Here is a 16702-nt window from a genome sequence, read left to right on the forward strand (position 1 = left end):
CTCCTCTCCTTCTCAACTGCAACTGAGATTTACTTCAGCAGAGGGGACCGAAAGGGCAAATGTCAGCTACTCTGGGCGAGTCTGTCCGGACCCTTGTTCGGAAACCACTATCACACTTCCTGTTGAGTTTCTTTTTCTAACTCTTTTGTTCCAACGTTTTCTTTAGCTCGGATGGCCCTTCAGGCCTTCTGGTCATCACGATTTGACCTTTCCTGTGAGACCTGACACTGCTGCACACCTGACTCCCCCAGAGCAGTGGCTCCAATTAGGGATCTAATCTGAGGGCAGTAGAGGAGAAATGGAATATATGTCTGTGGTTGGGCCGGGAGAGGGTGTGCCAGGAGGTTCATTTTGTGAAAATCTCCTGAATGTTGTTTGCGCCTGTCTCCTTCCAAGAGAGAGCAGTGCTGGGTTTGCTTGTCCCAGTGAGTTGACGGGATAGCCCCCTTGCACAGTCAATTTTGGAGTCTGATGCCTTTCCCCTTGTGCTGTATTTGTGTTTTCTACAGGTTGAACGCCAATTGGTCACTTTGGTGATCCTGGTTTAGTGGGAGTCTCTAAATTAAAGACTGGGTAATTTAGATTGTAGGCAACTTTATTATACTCTATAGATTGTGATCCCATCCTCAATTTTTCTTTTAAGTTTTTAGCTTGAGTGACAGTTTAAATTTAGTCCTTGATACCCGCGATTAATTCTTCAAAATCCCAATGAAGAGATTATAAAAGTAACTAATAATGGTTTCTCTAGTTCTAAAGGAAAGAAAAGAAATATAAATAACCAAAAACTATACAGTATGTGAATGGTTTTTAATTATATGTGAGAACGGAGTACTGTATTTGGTTAAATCTTTGTAACTGCATGTGTCTGGTTTGCTTCTGACACCCGGAAAAGATTCCCCTTGGGCAGAATGGGAATTCTCCCAGCTTAACTTTGGCTCCATCCTCATTATTGTGTTCCCCCGAATGTCAGAAGTCTCTGCATCTGAGATGTTGTGCAGCTGATAACATGTCAGAAGATGTGCTTCTGATACCACTTTAGAAGTCTGAGGATATGTTTTGTTTTCAATTTGAAATAGAATATCAAAGAGACAATTTAAAGCATTGCTACTTTATGGGATCTGGTATTTAAATGCATACATAAATTCTAGTATGTCCATGTTCTCATATTTGAATGTAGAATTACTAACTTCAACTCTGAAATCTTCCTTTTAAGACCATTCTATAAATTCAGCCAGAGTTGGCATTCAGGGAAAAAAAAGTGCATATTTATTTATTTAAATTAAATCATGGACTCATGACTCTTACCTCTGTTGTTTTGGATTCCAGCTGAGTGCTACAGTGCTCTTTCCACTTGGCAGCTAAAAAGATAATCTACATTTGTTTTCAGACTCATCCTGTAATTTTCTTATTTTATATGGTATAAAAAAAGACAGGAAGTTTTATTATCTTTCCTCATAATAATAGAATACATTATATTGTAGACTGGGTTGCACAGCAAAAACTTTAAGATGTTCAGTTTTTATTATTGCTATGGTAATTGATTCTATTGATTATTGGTCAATGGTTAGACCATTAAACTGAAAATAGTTTTTTAAAAATCTTACTAAGATTTCATTGTAGTAATATTAAGGATTTGACCTGCATCCCTTTTAGGTGAGGAAAAGAACACAGATAGATTAGAGATTAATACAAGGTCAAAGAGCCATTAGAAGTAGAATCAGCTGAGAATCATAGACCTGGAAAATTTCTTTGAGGTCACCTCGTGAGGACCCTGTATTTTGTGGATGAGGAAAATGAAGACTGCAGATGCTCAGTGAGGGCCAAGGTCATACAGCGAGTTATTAGCAGAGCCAAAATTGTGCTGGAGGTCTCATGACATCCCCCCCCAGGCCCTTTCCACCACAACCACTGATTATAACTGACTGTCTGGCTTGTGAAATCTCTGCAAATAGTGTTGCTCTTGAGATTTAATGCAGCATAGGACAGTCACTAGAATTCTAACTTTGAAAGGTCATCTATGACATGTGTATATATATATATATTTTTTCCAGGTCTTTGGCTGCATCTCCCAACATTAGAGTGCAAATATGGGATTCCAGTTTTCTTAAAATGAACCCTGTTTTAACTTTCCATTTTTATTGACCAGTTGATATGTAATGTTTTCCTTTTTTTCAGATTGGCTAACATTTGTGGGACTTGTCTTCAAGAAAATCCCTTTTCAAATTATTAGGGGTGGCCTGAAGAATACTCAGAAGTCACCATTCTATTTAAATGTGATTTAATATTTTTATATGGACCCTTTTAGTTCAGATGATTGACAGACAATGTTATCTGACTAATTTGATAAATAGAATTACATTGGGAGGTCACTGGATGAAATTATATTTTGCATGGACATGATTCTAGGAGACATAAAATCAATTATCAAGTGGTTTGTTTCAGCTGTGGTCTTACTGCCACAAGTCTCATTCTTAATAGAAGTATTTAACTTTTATAAGCCCTCTTACTTTTCATTTTACATTAGTTCATCTTTTATTGATATACTTGAGATGAACAATTTTAACTGTCCAAATTCTATTTTCAATTTGTTATACCTGTTTCAACATTGTCCTTATCCTTTCCCAACATTGAGGAGATTGGCTCAATTATATAATAGACATGTTTAATTTCTAACTTTTTTTTTTTTTTTTTTTTTTGGTTGTGTCGGGTCTTAGTTGCTGCATGTGGGCTCCTTAGTTGGGGCATGTGAACTCTTAGCTGCAGCACGCATGTGGGATCTAGTTCCCTGGCCAGGGATCGAACCCCGGCCCCCTGCATTGGGAGCACGGAGTCTTAGCCACTGCACCACCAGGGAAGTCCCTAATTTCTAACTTTTATGATCTAAAGTGGCAGACTGAAACAAGAGTGATAGGAACTGGATAATTAATTGAATTCTACAACATTGTATTTTTGCCTTTTGTTTTGGTTGGCATTTCCCACTCCTCTATTACTTTTAATTTATGATGTAAATACATATTTGAGAGGTCTAAATTGTTCAGGTTAACTTGGTAAATAAGTTTATAGTTTTCATTTATGAATTGTATCCTTAAGAATAGTATTCCAAAATAGAAATTTTTAAAAATTTAAATATAAGTTGTCATGGAAACCTGTTGTTCAGAAAATGAGATCAGGAAAGAAAAGGTGAGATTATTCCGTTGATGCCACTGAGTGATATTTACAAATAGTAAAAAGCAAGGAGGCATAGATGTTTTTGTAAAAATGTTCTGCATTGTATATTTCCAATTTAATGTCTAAGTTTTAGAAGGAAATGAAGCTTGTATGCGCTTTCCTATGAAGGCATATAATAGTAAGTGAACAGGCACCAAGCAGAAATTCTTTAATAGAACTTCTAGATTTTTTTAGAAGTTTGAAAAATAATATAAGGGCAAAATACTAGAATAAAAATATTTTAAATGATTTTTCCCAAGATTACAGAGCTAAGAGTGGTTATAAGTTTCTACTTCTCCCTCCTTTTCACTTATTTTTTGGGGGAAGGAGGGAAAGTGACTGAATTAGGTTCTGGTCTAGAGTGTGGCCCTTCTTTGGCAGCATGTATATCTTTGATTACCTGATAGACTTTTTTTTTTTTTACTCTCAAAGAGAATTTTAGAAAAGAAAAACAAAACAAAACAAAAAAACTGCCATAGAACCATATTTAAGATGTTGGCTCTTTGGTGTGGGTCTGGATCACTTCATATATATTCTCCAGACCTTTATCCATATACCACTATATGCAGATAATCCTGAACTGTACTTGGATTATGATAGTGAATCCACCATTTTTATAATCTTGAAAATATACACTTTATTAGTATTTTAAATTGTTTTATTTCCACAGCATTACTAAAATATACTCCTTAAAACTATTCAAATTTAAACTTAAATATCTAGAATTGGATTCAGAATTGCAAATATGTAATTTACTTTTTATGGGCCATTTTTTCCTCCACCTCAAAGCACAAAACAAAACAGGAAAGAAATTATCTAAGTAGCTGTTTGCTAGCTTTAAGTGTAACATTTAATTTAAAAAAATTATAATAAGGCAAAGACAATTTGAGTCATATATTAAGATTAAAGAAAGAAAATGTATTAATTCTTGTTTTGTGAGCCTTGCTCCAGTTAAAAGAATTAATGGTCAAATATAGCTTGTTTATAAAATATTGTTCTTAATTATTAAAATTTTAGAATGTTTATTTAGTCAGTGAATACTGATTATGCAATCACTGTACCAGAAACTATGTAAGCTACTGGGAATGCATGAGAAGATATACTGCTTTGCCCTCAATAAGCTTGCCACTCGATTTATAATAAAATATTTCCTAAAACATCTATTCAATTAAAAATGCAACAAAATAACAACAAACAAAATTCCAGAAATATTATAGATGTTTTCCTCAAAAAAAAATTTCACACGGAAATATTGCCTAGATGTGCAGGAAAATATTCCATCTAGAAATGATGGTCCCAGGAATTCCCTGGCGGTCCACTGGTTAAGACGCCCGTGCTTTCACTGCAGAGGGCCCGGGGTCCAATCCCTGGTTGGGGCGTGGCCAAAAAAAAAAGAAATGATGGTCTTAAGGTATTGTTAGTCTTTATTTTATTATGTGAAAATGTTAGGCTTTTTCAATCTTGATTTTTCTGTTTTTCAAAGTGATTTATACACTCTCTTTTTGCAACATTATTGAAGAATATGGTAAAGAATGTACTTATACCAAACAACTGAATTATTTGCAGTGTGGTCGAGTGTCTTCATCCCTTCCATTTTAATTACAAGTTATGACCAACCATATGACAATGCAAATCCAAACTTCAGGCCCCTAAAAAGAGTCTGGTGTAATAGTCTGGTGTGTTTGCATTTGCTGTATAAACATCTAAGTGTCCTTTGACCTTTTCCAGGCCACTAGTTGTATAGTTCACAAATTAATTTTATTCTTATATTCTGAACATTGGATAAGATCAGAGAGTGCCTCATTCAACATATAATTTTTAAAAAAGGTAACTCTAATAGAATTGTATTTTCAATAGTGTATTTGATCACAAACTAGGTGATCTGATCCATTGCTGGGGCATTAGGCATGCCAAAGGTGAATAGCTGGACAGATTAGGTATGACTATTTTCCGTTATGCTTTCCCAAGAGCTCATTTGTAGACCTGAGTTGAGAATACTAAATGAGAGTCAAGGAAATTTTTCTTCTCTGTCAAGAAGATTATTTTCAAAGCAACTGAGAACAAGGAAATGTGTAGGTTTATAAAGAAATGCAGGTCAACCTTTCCCATTAGAAATATGTATCATTACTATTTATTTTTACTACTGCAAATAAAGTAAATGCAGTTTTCAGATCTCATATATTTTCCAAATTCTGAGTCATTTATCCTTTTTATTATGGCAACCTTTAAAGTATATCTAAATGAAATAGTAAAGGACACTAAAGGACTGAAATAATATATACACAGATCTCCATAAGGAAATATATAGTGGCAACATAATCTAAACAATAACCATCAACATATGATATAAACTTAATTCAATTCTTTTTGAAGTATGATGGGCTTTTCTTTTGGAAGAGCAGTCAAGATTTTTTTTTTTTATGACAGGATAGCATTGCTTTTTTGCTTTTCTCATAGGTTGAAGGGTGGTGATTGATTTTAATACTCTGTAGTCAATATTTTCTCAGAAAGTGACTAAAATATGGGTGTTGGGAGGAGAAGAGACTAGAAGTAGAGAATATATGGAAACAGTATTGGAAAAATGCCTGAGTTGGAATCCATGAGACCTAGGCACTAACCTTGATTTCACAACTAGCTGTGTGACCTTAAAGAATTTACTTCATCTTCCTGAGTTTTGATATCCTTCAGCCTTATTCTGAAAGAAAAAAATGGGGATGACACATTGGACTCGATAAGTATCCAAACTTCTTTCCAGCTCTAAGATTTTGAGGTTTGGAGGAAAAATAAGGATAGTGATTGCTAAAAATCCCTTGGGTGGGGGGAACAGTACGTCTGCACTGGTTTTGATTGTACTCTAGGGACCATCACACTAATAGGGTAAACTAGTATGGATTTCTTTTGTTTTCTGCATTTTAACTTTCTGCCCTTTTTTTCCCTACAGCTGTTGGGTAGCTGCTGCTCTGGTTACCATAGAAACAGGTTAGCTCCTAGCTTCTTGTTTCCATTGAAAACAGCTTTCTCTCAACCACATATTGATCTCAGGAAATCATTTTGCTGTGGCTCTGTCATGAAACCCATAAAGATGATCAGCTCTGTCATTTCCTAAGTCTAAGATTCAGTGCAGGTGTATACCCATCCACCCACAAGGATAACTGATTAGATAATCTCTGTTTTATTTCCATTTGAAAAGTGCCTTGTCAAAGACACCAGCCTTTTCCCCTTCCCGAATCTTATACAGAAGGGAAAGTCTTATTCACTTGAGGATTTACAGATATGCCTAACACACTGAAGTGTTTACAAAATAGTGTCAAATTATTTAGTCCTAATCTCTTTCACAGCTCATTCTATCAGAGTAAGCATAGAGAATGGTATGCTGTCTAGCACACTTCATAAGCTTGTATTTTAATGTACTCATTAATGAAGACTATTTCAAGAGAAATATATGTATGTATTATATAGGACACCATATTTCTCTTTTGAGAAAAAATAGTTTTTCTATTTCAGTATATACATATTTACATAAAAAGATATATTCGCTATCATACTGTAGATACACACTCAGGGTTTGTATATGTTTGTATATGTTTATAAAATTTTTATATGGATAAATGAAGGAAGAGACTCATGGGAATATGGCTTAAAGTTTTGATTGAGAATATTAATTTGTGTGTGTGCATGTGTATATTTATATATATATATATATATATATAAAATATATACTCTTGGAATGAGATTGGTATATATAACAGACTTCTAGTGTGCATGAGACTTAGAATTGGAAGGAAACTGGTGATCACCTGACACAATTACCTCAACTCACAGAAAAAGCAGCTGGCTTGTTCATAGCCTTGGCTAGTTAGTGACAGTAGCAGGGCTAGAGTTTAGATCTTCTGACTCCTGGCGCTCTTCGCATTCAATCTTGATTGCTTAGTCTGGGTTGGGTTTAACGTTAGGTGCACAGATTTTAGATTTTGGGAAGCAGCAAGAATGTTGGGAACAGTTGGGGTAGGGTCTGTCCTCTTCCATGTCCTGTTCAGCAATAGCAGGGAAATTGTCACTGTTTTAGATATTCTATTTCCAGATCCCCTCCAGATGAATCCTTCCATTGCTGCCTTCTCTACCAGTTCTATATCTTAACTGTTCTACTACCTTTAAAGCCTCAAAACTAACCTGCCTGTGCACTTACCTCCTATTTTTTCCCTTTATCCCTGTGTGTGTCTTTTGTAATATGTTTTTCTACTTTTATTGGACTTATTGCCTTTGGAATTTTTTAATGCAACCCTATTTCAACCTATTGGGGATGGTTAATGTGTTTTATAGAACATTCTCTTCTCACATGTAATTAACCAGATCATGGTTGGCTTTACACAGGAATAACTGGTAAATTAGAGTGAAAGATACTTGGAGTGGTTTTTAAGATCTGAAAATGAGATTATATATTGTTTGAGGTCAGCAAATATGGGACAGAAAAACTTTTCCTTCAACCTTTTTTTAGTAGACAGTTAGCCAAAGGTGGTGTTTCCTTCCCTGTGATGGGATGTAAAGCAGCATTATAATTTTGGGAGTGTTTGAAAGAATGCATTTTATAGGAATCAAAACAGAAGAAGTTTCTGGTAGTATTGGGAAAAAAGTACTCTATAATTGCTATGGTTACTTGACTGACCTTTTCTTCTGAAAGCTCATAATGATAGAGACATCTTTGTAATCTGACATTTCCTCAGTGTTCATGTATTAAGAAAATCCTATGCAGACACCTCAGTGTCATCTTCATTTTCTGTTTGAATACTCTGGTGGGTTTGCTATCAGATCTTGGAGCTTTGCCATTCTTTATGTATCTGACAACGTTGCTGATATCTTTAAAAACTGGAGCAAACGTCAAGATAGCCCTTCTTGGCAAGTGATCTGTGATTTAGTCTTAGCAATGGAAGGTGTTCTCCTTTGAGTTGTCTCCATGGAGAAAGTCCAAGTGACGAAAATATGCCACCTTTTGACCACAGACATTCTCTTATTTTACACCAATACATTGCCCAGAATTTGAAAGTTATTCACTAAATGATAAAACGCAAAAATTTTTTTTAATAAAATAAAGTGATCCTAGATAATATTGTCATGATATCCAAATAATATTGTTAATTCTAAATTTAAGACAACATGTTTATGAATCATGTTTAAGCAAAAACAATTTGGATGAATATAACATTATTCACTGAGTAGTTTGTCAGATTGGGCTTAATGAAAGGGACAGAGATTATTCAGAATTGCTGTAAATTTTGTATTTGTGTTTGTAAATTATACAACAGAAATTCAGGTATAGGGTTGCTTTTTTTTCTGTTTATTGATTAAGGATAAAATGCCATTTGCTAAAAGTGAATATTGTGTAATAACTGTATTGGAAACAATGGCAAAGTAATCATAGCAAGAGGAAGCTTCCTTACTATTGGGTTGGCCCAAAAGTTCGTTTGGATTTTTCAGTAAGATGTTACGGAAAAACCGAACGAACTTTTTGGCCAACCCAATATATTAATTTGAATAAAATTGATATTTAGGAAAACAGAACAATGCATCATTATAGTTTGATTTACTGTTTAAATTGTCCTGTTTCTCTCTTGGGGTGAACAGCGAGAGGGCAGTTATGAAAATTATTAAAATACGCTTAATGAAACATCTTTCATATAAATTGAGTAGGAAATGGACAGAACAGAGATTTAGCTGGCCCTTTGTTTGTGCAAACAGAATCTAAAGTAGCAAGTAACATTTTTTTTTTTTTTTTTAGCTGGAACTTTATTATCAGGCCTGAGTGACCTATGAGGGTCACATAAAATGATTAGTGGGTGCATCAAAGTTGAACAACCATCATATTTGTATCATGATGGAGAAACATTTGTGAGCTTATGCTTAATTCCTAGGTTCAAAATGGTGTTGACTGTGCTTTGATATTTGGAGTACAATGCTAGGGATATAAAATTCATGCAAATTAATGAAATCAAATATATTTTAATGTACTAATAGGCTGCAATGACATTCAAAATGGATTAGTCTTAATTCAGAAACAAGATTCTTTAGTTGTTTCACCTTCTCCTGAGAGTCCAGTGCTCAAGTTTTAGTTGTAACATGTGCATACTATCAGTTCTTTAGTTTTTTTTTAATTTAGTGATTGTTTTCAATACTTATTTATTTTTCTATTTATGTATTAATCATGGATTTAATTTATCTTAAATTTCTCTATATAGGTGATTTCTTGGTAACTTTACTTTTGAGTACTTGACTTTGTGCTTCACTGCTAGGTTTCTTTGTCAACAACATTTTGTGTTTCCTCTACCTTGGCTTGCATCACTTGGTTGATGAAGTAGTGTGCTGTCACCAGGTATTAGTACATTTTCCTCAGCTAAACAAACTGGAAGCATCAAAGATGAAAGTTTTCAAATGCTTTTGAATCTCTCTGCTGACAGTTATTGAGCTTCAACTATTGGCCAAAACTAGGTTAGTACTGAGAATGCAAGGGTTAAAATTTGGCATTTACCTTCAAGATGCTTGTATTCTATTGGAAAAGAACAACTGTATGTCCATAGTTACAATATAATGCATTAACACTATAATAGAGATACTGGTATAGTGTGGACACACAGATTTGGGAGGGACCCACTCTCCTATACAGAGGAGAGGAGATCTTAGTTAACACGCAAGAGATAAAGTTCTTTCCAGCAATCAAGGATTAGGTTAACAGAGTAGTGTGCAAACATGGAAGTTTGACAGAGAATACCATGCCATGTTATATGGGGCAATAACAGGATCAGAAGGCAGGAGAACAGGCTTCAGAGGAAGAGAGGGCTTCTGGGCTTATAAATGAGATTTTCTAATGAGATGGATATTCAGTCCAGGGCAGGAATAAACACTGTTATCTCAGTTTATTCCAAAATAGTGCTTCTGAAACTTAGGTAGGAGTAATTTAAGATGATGACTAAAATTTTTACTTCCCAGGTCTCACTGCAGTAGGATTTGGATAGGATTCAGATCAGATGAACATCTTTGGGGTTGTAGTTGGCTACTGACCCAGTACATGACAGGACTGTGATGTGACTGCTGCCAAAGCAAATACAATTTAACAATGAATTAAGATAATAATCATGCTTGGACCATTATCGAAGTGTGTTTTCTAGATCTGCAGCTCTTCAGGGTGTTAACAGATGTTGTTGCCCCTCAAAAGAGTTCCATGGACAGATGAACTCGAAGACTAGTTTAGAACAAAGTTAACTAGGTTTTTATTTTTTAATTTTATTATTATTATTAATATATCTTTACTACAGCTCTTTTTCAGGGCAAAGAGTTGAAGGACTAGCTGACAGTTGGTTTTGAGATGGGAGTGAATTAATGCGAAGTGAAGTGGTGTGAATTAAAACTGAGTTGGCTGAGTTCGAATCCTGACTGTACCACTTGCTTGCTGTATAACTTTCACAAAGTTGCTTCTTTAAGCCTCCCTCTTTTCATCTGGACTGGGGAGATAATAATTGTATCTGACTCAAGGAATTGTTAAAAGGGTGGATTGAGCATATTCATGTTCAGAAGCCAGCGTAGCGCCTGGTTCTCTAAATTTTAGCTGTAATATTATTATCATCATCGTCATCATCATCACTATTCTTTACGACAAGCATTGCTTATTTTGGGGGTTAGCGTGGTTGCAATAGCCCACCTTAAGGGAACTTTCTAGTATTTAGAATGTTCATAAAAAAATAAGTTCTCTGTTCCTAAGATTTTTCATATGGGTATTGGATTACTGTCCGGAAAATTGTAGGAGTAATTCTATCCCTAATGAGTAAAGGGTGATTAATTAGAACAATATCTAACATGTATGTAGTATATACCAGGCATTTTACGAGTGGCAAGGTAAAGGCATATTTCCTGCCTTTAAGGAGTTGTGGTGTCCTGGAAGAGAACAGAAGGGAAATGATAGTGCAGTGTCAGGAGAGCTCCAGTAGAAGTTAACGTAGTCTTGCCAAGGTGGGAAAAAGACTTCCTGGAGGAAATATGCCTCTGTTGGTACCAGAAGATGAAGAGGAGGAAATAGCCAGACTTTTTAGAGAGAACAGCTGAAACAAAGTCCTAAAAGGGAAAGAAGGCAAGGCCTGTGCAAGATAATGTAAATAATTCAGGACAGCTACAGCACTGCGTTAGGGATGCGGAGATAGGGCAGGAGATAGAAGCTGAGGTTGGATCCAGAGGCTTCATAAGCTCTGTTGAGAAGGTCTGGTCTTCCTCTGGTGGTAGCGGGGCGCTTTTGAAGGATTTTAAGCAGAGCAATGGCATGCATATTTGTAATTGGGAATATTATTCTGAAACCTTTATACTTGAAGAGGGGATTGGTCTGGGGAAAATGAGTACCGGTTTCTCAGAAGAGCTACAGTTTAGCATGTTATTGCAGTAATCCAGGTAAGAGATACCCGTGATCTTAATTAAAACAGTGGCCAGAGGGATGAAGTAAAATGAAAATAGTTAAAGTGGAATTGTCTATTAATTACATGCAGTGAATGAGGCAGAGAGAGAAGTCAAGAATGTCTCCCTAGTTTCTGTTTGCACAATGGAACAAGACAACCTTTATGACTTTTTTCTAATTCAAGAGTCAGTGGTTATATGATTTGAGAAATCAGTAGTTATTCTTTCATGGGATTTAACACTATAATATTTTGTATTATGTTTTGTGATTTATCTTTTATACTTCAGTACCAATTACTCGATTATTAATAGCTATTTCATAGATTTTATAGTTGTAAAATTAGATGCAGAGTATGCCCCTTAAATTTTTTGGTTGCAGTAATTCACCACCATAAAAAGGTGGTGAGGAGTAAGAAGTCCTCTCTACAAGAAATGTCAGCTTTTTTGGTTTAAAGCCCAAGAAAATAATATTAATTTTTGCATAATTTCTATGAAATGGAAATGACTAGTTCAATATAGTAGCTCATGTAGACTCCAAAGCTAGAAGCTTAAAGTGAACTGGGGATTTAAAAAATACCAATAAGATTCTGTGGCTTTAAAATACTCTTTGGAAAATTGCTTTAAATAAATATTTCCTTTAGATAAAAGTCCAGAAAGGAGCAAAGGTAGTGAGGAAGAAAAACAAATGAAAACAGGCACCAAAGGAGTTAAACTGGGAAGAAGATGGTGTGTTCAGATCCAAGGCAGAGTAATTCCTTCTAAAGCGTTAATGTGCCATGCTATTTTCTGGCTTACAACCTTGTTATCCCTTTCCGTTGGCTACATATTAAACTATATTTTCCTTAGCTTGGCTCTCCAGAATCTGCCCATCATCTATAAACGTAATAATAGCCCTCACAGCTCTACCAGTCAGACTGCATGCTTTGCCATTCCTGAATACGAGATGCATTCGCATTGTTGTACATTCGTGTACACTGTTTTCACAGCCTAGCATACTTTCTCTTCCTCGATTTAACAGGTTGATTCAGTCATCTTTCAATAGCCTGTATAATTATCAAGTCTTACTTGACACCTTCTAAACTCTCTCAAAAGCAGTTCATTTCTTCCTCTGAGTTTCTATATAACTTTGTAGATACAGTATTACAGCATTTAACTGGCTGTATTAGTTTCTCTGAGTTGTTGTAGCAAACTACCACAAACTTGATGTCTTGAAACAACAGAACTTTATTCTCTAATAGTTCTGGAGGCTAGGGGTCTGAAATCCAGGTCTCAGCAGGATTGGTTTCTTCTGAAGGTTTTGAGGGAAAAATCTGCTCCATGGCTCTCTCCTAGCTTCTGGTGGTTGCTGGCAATCTTTGATGTTCCTCGGTTTGTAGACACGTCACTCCAATCTCTGCCACCCTTTTCACAAGCTGATCTTCCCTGTGTGTCTCTCTCAGTTTTCTCTTCTTATAAAGACACCAATTTTTGGATTATAGCCCACAATAACCCAGTATGACCGCATCTTAATTTAACTAATTACAATACCTCTGCAAAGATGCTATTTCAAAATAAGGATATTCTGAGGTTTGGGGTGAACATGCATGTGGGTAGATACCATTTAACCCAGTACACTGACTTTTCCATTTGGGCAACATTTTTGTAGTATCCAATAAATCATTTGTTTTCTGACTTCTCCTTTTCCATTTCAGTATGTTCTCAGTTAATGGCTACAGTGTCTTCAGGAATCTCTGTGAAGATACTAGTTAGATAACTTTTAAAGTTCTGTCTCATTTCTGGTATTAACTCTGGTCCCTGTATGGGTATTTTTTTTTTTTCTATTCTTTCACCTTTGTTCTTTTTTATAGTATTTATTTTCTTGAAATATCTTTTCCTTTGAAAGAGAGTGGGGGTGATTATAGTGTTATGTGGGTAGATAGGCAGGATCATGCAGAAACAAGGAATTCCCTTCAGGGTGGGTAGGGAGGAGCAGGTGGGCAAACTAGGGATCCTCTCAAGGTCTAAGAAAGGAAGCTGTATTTGGGGAAAGAAATTTAGTGAATTTCAGTTAATGCAGAGTGACCTTTCTCTTTTCTTTTTCTCCATGCTCTTTGAGGAAATCTGAGGTACTAAGAAGTTTACTTTACTTTTCTCTATCACACCAACACACCTAATAGAAACTGTCTTCTCTTCTGTTGATTCTCTACATAATTTAGAGAGCTATTCTTGCTGGCTATATCCTGAGGGAAAATTCTGTAGCCAGCCACTAAAGTAATTTGGGAACTTCCAAGGAGTTGTCCCACAGCCAGCTCCTTGTCTTAGGGCCCGTTGCCTCTGAGTTTGAGGTTTCTCTGGCTTCTGGATCTCTTTGGGAAGAATTGGACCAACTCCCAGAGAAGCTTTCTCTTGCACCTGTATTGAATTCCATTCTCCCGCTCCCCTGAATCTGCATCTCGATTAGTTCAATTCTGTTTGCTTTATATCTTAGTATTTCTGGGTCAGTGATAGCAATGTTTCCTGTTTTCTATCCCTGTGATATTTTTTCATCATTTTTAATGAGACTTGGCCAAGGAGATGAGGTATACTATCTTCCACTAGAATTTGATTGTATGTATATAGGCTTCTTGCCCATCCTAGTTATGAACTTCTGCATAGGGGCACCATTCCGTTCTTGTTGTTGTTCTCCAGAGTAATGCACAGTGTCTGGTAGTTTTCTCAGTGGGTTTTTATTACCATATGAACAATTCCATTAGTTCTCTTGTCTACAAGGATGTATTCCTCTATGATTCTTCCCTAAAAAGTCATTGTTTCTTCTTACCTTCTTTGGGCCCACCTTCTTTATCTACTTTTTATCTATTCTGGTCCCCAAATATATAATCCTAGTGAAGACATGCAAAGCCGACGTATAGTGTGTGACTTTATCATTGCTATAAAAAGCTTGTTAGACTAACATTAATACAAAATCCTAGAAAATTATCACTTGGAGAACAGTGACACTTTATCATCTGCCCACTGAAAATACATTTGTAAGAACATGAACTTTGATGGTTAAACAGATGTTTGTGGTACTTAAAGTTCCCCAATAAAGTAACAGCATCAAGCTGAAATAATGTTTACATATTAGTGTGCTTTAATTTTTTACACAGAGACATTGTCAATGGGACCAAATGCTTAGTCCTTATTTTATAGAGAAACATCTGACTGACGATAATAGATGGCACTGATTGTCCTGCTTATTACATGGAAACGGGGCCTTCAGTGAAGGGTGCTGTGTTCTAAGAAAAGACACTGAAGAATGGATGTTGTAGCAGCAAGAAAATTAGACAAGGAGAGCAGAAAAAAAAAAAGATTCTTATTCATCACAGTATTGTTATCTCATTTCATTTAATATAATGGAAATATCCAAAGGTGACTTTTTCCTCATGCTACCTAGAATACACTTTATCAAACCAGTGCAGTAATGAAGACCATTACATCTAAAACCTAATTATGCTCAGATAGTCTCTCTAAATTGTGGTGAATATGAAGACTGAGAAAGACATTTAAAGAAACATATATACATTATAGTGGTCATGCAAATAGAAGGAATGAGAAAAGCCTTCATTTATACAAATATATTGTATATATTATAGAGATCAAGTAAAACTGTATTGTTTTTAGGAAAAACCATTGTGAGATAGTAGATAAAATAAAAATTATAAAATAAATCATAGTATTCAAAATGGAATAATTTTAGGACAAATTTATGTTTTTAAGATAAGGGGTCATTGTAGTTTATTTATTTTTAAAATAAAAAATAGTCTTAAATCATAAAAGTAAATGTTCTTATTATGGATAATTAAGGGAGTATATAATATACGAAAAAAGAAAATAGCCCTTTTGTCCCCCAAAGGCTATTAGAAATTTATTTATTTTTATTTCCTCCAAGATAATTTTAGCCATAGGGGTATAGAGAGTTTTTTTATCCAATATTTAATCTCTGTAATCAGGAACACAGTACCTTCCGATTTTATTCAAATCTGGTTTTACATCTCAAAAAAGAATTTTATCGTTTACTTCATATATGTCCTATGTGTTTACTTCAAGTATTATACTATATATTTTATGTTTAGTTGGTATTGTGAATGGGATCTTGCTATCCATTACCTTTTAACTAGTTATTGATGGCATATGAGTAAGCTACTACTTTTAGTATATTAATCATATGTATAGTTATCTTACTGAATCCTTATTGATAGAAATAGTATTTCAGTTTATTGTTTTAGGTTTTACAGATATGCCATATATGTAAACAATAATTCATTTTATAATTAATATATCTTTTATTTTTTTATTTTTTATTTTTATTTTTTATGTATATAATTGGTAACTATATTTATGGTCATAATTTTCAGATATATTTGTACCTGTTTAAAAAATTACCACTATTACTTTCTGTCATTATTTCTCATTTTTGAGTCAATTTGAAAACACTTCTTTGTGATATGCTATATATTTTAAAATTTATTTTTGAGGAATGAGTTGAGTATGATATATTTTTGTGGGTATTCATAGATCTGAGGATATCTTTCTGTTGCATTGACCTATGAAAATTATCTTGGCTACGTTTAGAATTTTTGGATACACAATTTTGATTACTAAAATCTGCGATTTCTGTCTCATATTTAGAAATAATGAAAGTAGAATAAAAAAGAGAATAAGGAAATTCCCTGTGCTATAAGCACAGGCAGGAGCACTAAACAAATCTTGGCCCCAAGAAGGACATCTCTTGCTGCAAGTTCCACTTCTACTTCCACCCTTAGTCTCCAGTTCTCTTGGTATTCTGCAGCCAAGATTCAGAATTGTCCTGAATTTCCTCCTAATCCATTTATGTTGTAGCATAGTCTCTCTTAAGAGGCAGCATATTGTGATGGCTAAGAGTAGAGATCTTGGCATCAGACAGAGCTGGATTTGGATATGGCCCTATGACATATTAGTTGCATGACCTTGGATGATATAATTAACTTCTTTAAGATTTTGTCTCATTATTTGTAAAAGAACCTCCTCATAAGATGGGTATTATGAGGATTAAATGATATGAGAACTAAAT

General features: G+C 34.9%; 1 protein-coding gene across 9 annotated transcripts in view; it reads left to right on the plus strand.

Annotated features, from left to right (window-relative positions):
• Positions 1–16702, plus strand: part of KCNC2 (potassium voltage-gated channel subfamily C member 2) — a 208089-nt gene that overhangs the window by 12467 nt on the left and 178920 nt on the right. The gene's annotated exons all lie outside the window — the stretch shown is intronic.

Source organism: Balaenoptera physalus (assembly GCF_965194825.1).
Source record: "Balaenoptera physalus genome assembly, chromosome: 13".
Classification (NCBI taxonomy): Eukaryota; Metazoa; Chordata; class Mammalia; order Artiodactyla; family Balaenopteridae; genus Balaenoptera; species Balaenoptera physalus.